Source organism: Ornithodoros turicata, chromosome 6 (assembly GCF_037126465.1).
Source record: "Ornithodoros turicata isolate Travis chromosome 6, ASM3712646v1, whole genome shotgun sequence".
NCBI classification, from domain to species: domain Eukaryota; kingdom Metazoa; phylum Arthropoda; class Arachnida; order Ixodida; family Argasidae; genus Ornithodoros; species Ornithodoros turicata.
The window spans coordinates 58,274,420-58,280,878 of NC_088206.1; the positions used below are offsets into that span (position 1 = coordinate 58,274,420).

Below are 6,459 nucleotides of genomic sequence, written 5' to 3' on the forward strand. Positions count from 1 at the left end.
ACGGTTCCGTCTTTTTCTTTGTGTGTGTGTGTGTGTTAAACTAAAAAAAATATCGACACGTGCCTAAAAAAATTTGTGCATATGCAGCTTCTGAAAATACCTCCATATTTTTCTTCTTTTTCCATGCAGCAGAGAGATGTCGAAAATGAAGTCACGTCATCAATGGTGCAAGCATAATGAATAGAAAACAATGAAGCTTTCTACGTTTATTCTGCACAAACAACCACTACTTTACTTTATGATGATGATGCTGATGATTGGGGAGTTTCGGAGTTTCGAGTTTCGGGCGGTACTCTATCACTCTAAAAAATATAACTCCTTTTTGGGTATAATTTGACGATACCCTAACTGACTCCCTTTTTGGTGTATATATACACCCTCTGGCAAAACTACACCCCTCAGAAAGGGTGTTCTCTGAACACCTCTTTTGGTGTAATCTAGCGGTACCCTAACTGACTCCCTTTTTGGTGTATGTCTACACCCCCAGGCAAGACAACACCCTTCAGTAAGGGTGTTATGCCGAGGGCTACAGAAACACAACGGTTAAAATAACAGGCATATTCTTTATTTTGATTACCTATAATACACTGCATGCACTGCAATAAGAATTACATAGTCACCGCACAATACAAAACATAAAAGTGTCCACCAACATGTCGACCAAGATGAAGGTATTACGGTGAGGCCAAGAGAAGTCCTGCCTCTGTAGTGAAAGAAAAAATGATTATGACCATGAATGATGTATTACCAATTACACCATTCTGACATCGCCAACACACAAACTTGCCAGGGCCTTGTTCAGAAGACGCGCGCAGCCATTGACTCAGCACATCTGACCGGAAATCAAAGGGTTGTGGCCTTGTGGTTTCATTGCTTTCATTCTCTTGCCTCTTGAGTTGTTGACTCTTGCCAGCTGCTTTACTTGCTAGCACAAATTGCACCAACTTCGTTTGTTACGTATACCCCTTGACTTTGCCACATGTGACCGTTACAACGCGACGCGCACTGTTCCCTGATCTAATCTGTGTATTCCACTTTAGGTTCAAACATAATCTCAAAATACCCGCTTCAAAGGCACCTCAATCAACCCGACAAGCAGACAAGACAAAATACACCGACAACACTTACCAAACAGCACGCTGCAGCGAGACGCTCGGACAAGCTACTCGATCCGATGGGCACGGCGCATCTGTTGCTTGCATCCGTTCGAGACCCGGAACCATGATCCTTGCAGTGCATACTAAACTCAGATGGTCAAATGACCTGTAGTTCACCAAACGACCTCCCCAAAGAACACGAAAACTACCACAACTAACTTCAACCGCCATAGCTGGAGAACACAGAGTAAACAACACACTGTTGCCAGACCTGTCGTAGCGAAGCATTAGAAATTTGATGGCCACTACACCTTTTTCACACCAATTCTCGAAATTACACCCTGCAGAGCGGGACATACACATATTACACCCATTTCAGACCAAAAACAGGGTGTATTCTTTTTCTTGAGGGTGTAATAAGGGAGTAAAGCAATTGATACACCCCAAATACACCCCAATTACACCTAAAAAGGAGTTTTATTTTTTAGAGTACGCCCCAATTCTGCCCAAATTTTCATGATAATGCATGAGCAAGCTCGTCGTCAGTTCCCAAGACGGGAATAGGAAAGGGTACTTACGACTCTTTCCATCCTCTTCTCCTTCTCCCCATCCAGTGTCTGTGGTTGCCATGCGCTTGCTGTGATTGCTATCCATAAGACTACAGATTTACGTCAACGAACACTTCAAAATAATGACGCGCCTGATAAAATTTAAAGGCATAGTCAAGCCGAAACGAACGCACGAAAGGACGAGCATAACACTGGCGCATTCATTGTATATGAGAACAACGAAATAAGGCAGTCTTCTATAAAGCGAGACATGGGAAGTGTCAAACTCGCATTTCTTGATTGACGGTCAACTTCGCTAACCATTATGTTCACCCCGGCACGACTTCCCTCTTACAAGTTCCTTAAGTTTCTGTTGACTGAAACAGGCGCACGTATCTATTCTTACCTACGTTGCTGGAATCGTTCGGAAGAGCAGAAAGATAAATTTTACTTTGTCAAGACGGCAGGCGTTATCGTCAATGAGTGAGATGAGAAAAATATAAGCCGAATGTGATAAAAGCGCAGATGTCGATAGCAGGCTAGCAATGAAAGTTTTATGCGGACCTATAATAACGTTTTTTTTTTTTAATGCCATCCCCCTCCTCCTCTGCCCTATGAATATTTATTAGGTATTTGTGCCCTGTGTCCTACGCTACAACATCCTGGTCAGGATGTCGTTCATTAGTCAGGCGGATACTGCAAGGCAGACATAGCTAGATTATCAGACACTCGCTATCGTGTAACCCTATAGGGAAAAAAGTAAACAACATTCTAGTAGTGAAAATTATTTTAATGGCTAAAGCTATCGGCACCCTATGAATCATGTGTACTTCATTTCGACAGGCTTTCAGGATGCTTTCAGAAGTGGAAATTTGATGTGCAAAAGTTGAAGTCAAATATTGAAAACGGGTCGAACTGGGATATACAGGGTGACCATCAGCTTACGAACTCAATCTTTATCTTCTACCGCGTCTAAGAATAAGCCGTCTAAACTCTAAAAGTCTTATTGGAGAAAAAGTCGGCCTACTATGTGGAACAATAATATTGCATATTAAGCCCGCACCTTCATATCTGTCCGCTAAAATCACATTATTTGGCAACAACTGCTCTATAGGTATGTACGACTGCTTCTCTACATTTAAGACGTTTACCTTTTTTTCTTTTCTTTCGTTTTCGTTCTTTTTTCTTTTTTTGCACGGAGGCCGTTGGATTTACGATACAAATGTTTACAGTATTTTTTTTTATTCTGATAATCCTACATCGCCATACGGCATTACAATAGGATGGAGGTCAGTCATTGTAAGGTATTGTTGTTATTCAAAAGAAACTGGTAACACAACACATATACAACATTATTCAGCATCACTCCTGCACAGTTGTTTATCAAATAAGTCAACACTAGGCTGCTCAACTATAGAGCTAGACAAGTGGTTCCACTGTTTTACCGTCCAAAGAAAAATGAAAAAGCGTCTGTCCTCGTATTACATTCACATCTTTTGAGCATGATCAATCCTAGTCTACCTGTATGTTGGTGTCTGCAAATACTTTGAAGGGGTAAAAATGGTTTGGTCATGATAAATGGTGTACAAAAAATTTTGGACGAAGGTTTCTTCTACGTGTTGACAGTAAAGGCCATTCCAGCTGCAGTAAAGGCCATTCCAATGTATTGTACGAATGGAAAATGCTGCTATAGCAAAAGTGAAACGAACAACGGACGGGTGTATTATCTTTTCGAACCAAAAACGCTCAAAAAGTTGAATATTTCCATCTTAATCGTCGCACCTTTACCGGAAATGATAGAGCCAGCTGGAACATTCTACTTCCGGCCTGCTCTCCCGTATTAGGGCGATATTGATGCCTTCTTTGTGTACCTTTCCATTTCCTTTCGCATCAAGGACGTATCTCTGGGAGCGCGGAAATCGTCGCTTACCCACTACTCGAGGAAAGGCTTTTCGCAAAGGACTCAGGGTTTTTCGCCAGCCTACATCTGCTTCCGCAAGGGTGCCACTAACTCGGTGAGAAAATACACACTTCAAATTGGGTGTCAGATGCAACTCAGATACGGCTCACCTGGTGCGGCACACATGTGCACTATCAGTCCGGCAACACTCTGCAACCTACACTCTTAAAAATGAACTTCTCCGCATAGCACGCTCCTAGCCAATTATCATCTCGAATGATATCGTTATCTACGCTGATTTGTTCAAAACAGGACGCGTACGCCTTTTTTGTGATAATTATGAGCAGCATAAGTGTCACAAAGAAGGCGTACGCCTCCCGTTTTCAGCAAATAAGGGCAGATAACAATATCATTCGAAATGATAGTTGGCTAGGAGCGTCCTACGCGGTGAAGTTCATTTTTAAGAGTGTATATATGCGATCTAAACACAGACCTTCACGTTGTTAGAAGCTCCTACGCTCCTAGAACAGAACTTCACCGCATAGCACGTTGTCCGCCAACAATTGTCACGAATGATAGGGTTACCGCTTCTGATTCGGAGAGCGAGGAGGGTCGTACACCTTTTTGTAGCAATTAGGATATATGATCAATGATCATATGAACGCGTACGCCCCTCTCTCTCGCAAAATCGGAAGCGATAATCCATTCGTGGGAGTGGTTGGCGCACAACGTGCTATGCGGTGAAGTTCTGTCCTGAGAGTGTAGCCTACTTCTAGCCTAGCCTACACTCTTAAAAATGAACTTCACCGCATAGCACGCTCCGAGCCAACCGTCATCTCGTGTGATATCGTTATCTGCCCTGATTTGCTGGAAACGGGAGGCGTACGCCTTTTTTGTGACACTTATGCTGTTCATAATTGTCACAAAAAGGCGTACGCCTCCCGTTTTCAACAAATCAGGGCAGATAGCGATACCATTCGAGATTATGGTTGGCTAAGAGCGTGCTATGCGGTGAAGTTCATTTCTAAGAGTGTAGCCTGCCTAATTCTGCACTGTTAAAACAGAACTTCACCACATAGCACGCTCCTAGCCAACCATCATTCCGAATGATATCATTCTGTGCAATGATTTGTTGAAAACGGGAGGAGGCGCCTATCTGGGACAGATTATCTTGTCCCAGATAGGCGCCTCCCCCCTGTTTTTAACAAATCATGACACAGAATGATATCATTCGGTATGATAGTTGGTTAGGAGCGTGCTATGTGGTGAAGTTCTGTTTTAACAGTGTGGATGCTGCACTCCAAAAAACAGAACTTCACGTAATAACAAGCTCAAGCCTACCCATTGACATTTTCCTCTCCCATGGTTCATCGAAAACGCGAGGCATACGCCTCTTTGTGACACTTATGCACATTGGCGTCGGAAGGTCTGCGCCAGGGGGCGGCTGCCCCCATTGAGCACAGGTTGTTTGGGCGTCATCTGATGCATGCCTCTGCCTCTCTCTCTCTCTCCGTGAGATGGTTTTCTTTTTTTTAGGAATTGCATGTTCTTTCTGGGTAATGAAAATCTCTAACCTGGCAGCTTATTCACTGATGTGGTCACTACCTCTCACATGAAGCACATTCCAAACCTAAATATGCCTACATCTGATAATCACATAGTAGGGGTAAAACTGTTTTAGCATATATGCCAAGTCGTTCTGCACTGCAGTGCCGTCTAGCATGTAACTTAGCATATGTCGCTCAATTGTGGTTTTCTTTTCCTGTTTTCATTGTACGGAAGTTGTTCACGTACCAATCCTTCGTCCCCTCAGCTCGCCCCTTCTCTGGCGAAAGACTTTACGTTAGTTGTCACAAAAGGGCGTATGTTCCGCGTTTGTCTAAAGCGTTTGAAACAGTACGTTCCGTGCAATGGTTGGCCCGTCACCGCACAGCCCACCCTGTGCTACCAATTACATATTATTTGAGGATAGAACGAAGCGCACGCCTTTTTGTGGTAACCATTAAGATATATCCAAACTCGACACAAAAAGGCGCACATGCACTTCCTGTTTTCAACAATTCGGGAAGGAGAACTCCCTACGTCATCCTGAATGAATGACAGTTGGCTTCAGTCTGAACACTTCACCGCATAGCGCGTTCTGCGCCAACCATTGCCACGAATGATAAGGTTGCATGCCTTCCGATTCGAGTAGAGAGGGAGGCGTACGCCTTTTTGCGTCAATTATCATGTATCCCGCACTTCACCGCATAGCACGCTCTTAGCCAACCATAATCTCGAATGGTATCGCTATCTGCCCTGATTTGTTGAAAACGGGAGGCGTACGCCTTTTTGTGACAATTATGAACAGCATAAGTGTCACAAAAAAGGCGTACGCCTCCCGTTTCCTGCAAATCAGGGCAGATAACGATATCACTCGAGATGACGGTTGGCTCGGAGCGTGCTATGCGGTGAAGTTCATTTTTAAGAGTGTAGATCGTTCCTTGAGCGCGGAAGAAAACTTTCGCTTCCTTGTTTCTTTTTTACTTCATACGATATGTTTCGAAGTCGCCGGCTAGTAAAATGTGGATTGGCAGCAGGCTCCCCCTCCACCCCGTGCTCTGCTTGGATTCTGGAACCCACCTGCACACGCCATGGGAGTAGGCAGCACTATGTATCAGCTGTTGCACACCAAGGAGGAGAATCAGACACTGTACAGCACAAGGGGGACCTATATGGACCTATCCTCAATGACTGGTTCCGAACAGCGTATCAAGGATAGATGTCGACGCAAAAACATTCAGAGGAGGATTTTAATGAGAAGTGGAAACACTTATAAACAAAACATTGCAGTACTAACACCCGTACGACGCCCAGCACATTTGCAACATGTCGGATGAGTCACGTGCGATTTCGGTGTTTTAAATGATGCACC

The 6,459-nt window shown here is 43.9% G+C and overlaps 1 long non-coding RNA gene across 1 annotated transcript; it reads right to left on the reverse strand.

The window, feature by feature from the left end:
• Positions 1-549: 549 nt before the first annotated feature.
• Positions 550-1,308, reverse strand: LOC135398105 (uncharacterized). The gene is made up of 2 exons (XR_010424002.1): positions 1,129-1,308; positions 550-703 (listed from the first exon to the last, which is right to left on the reverse strand). It is a non-coding gene; the product is annotated as an uncharacterized LOC135398105 (long non-coding RNA).
• Between the last annotated feature and the right edge of the window lie 5,151 nt (positions 1,309-6,459).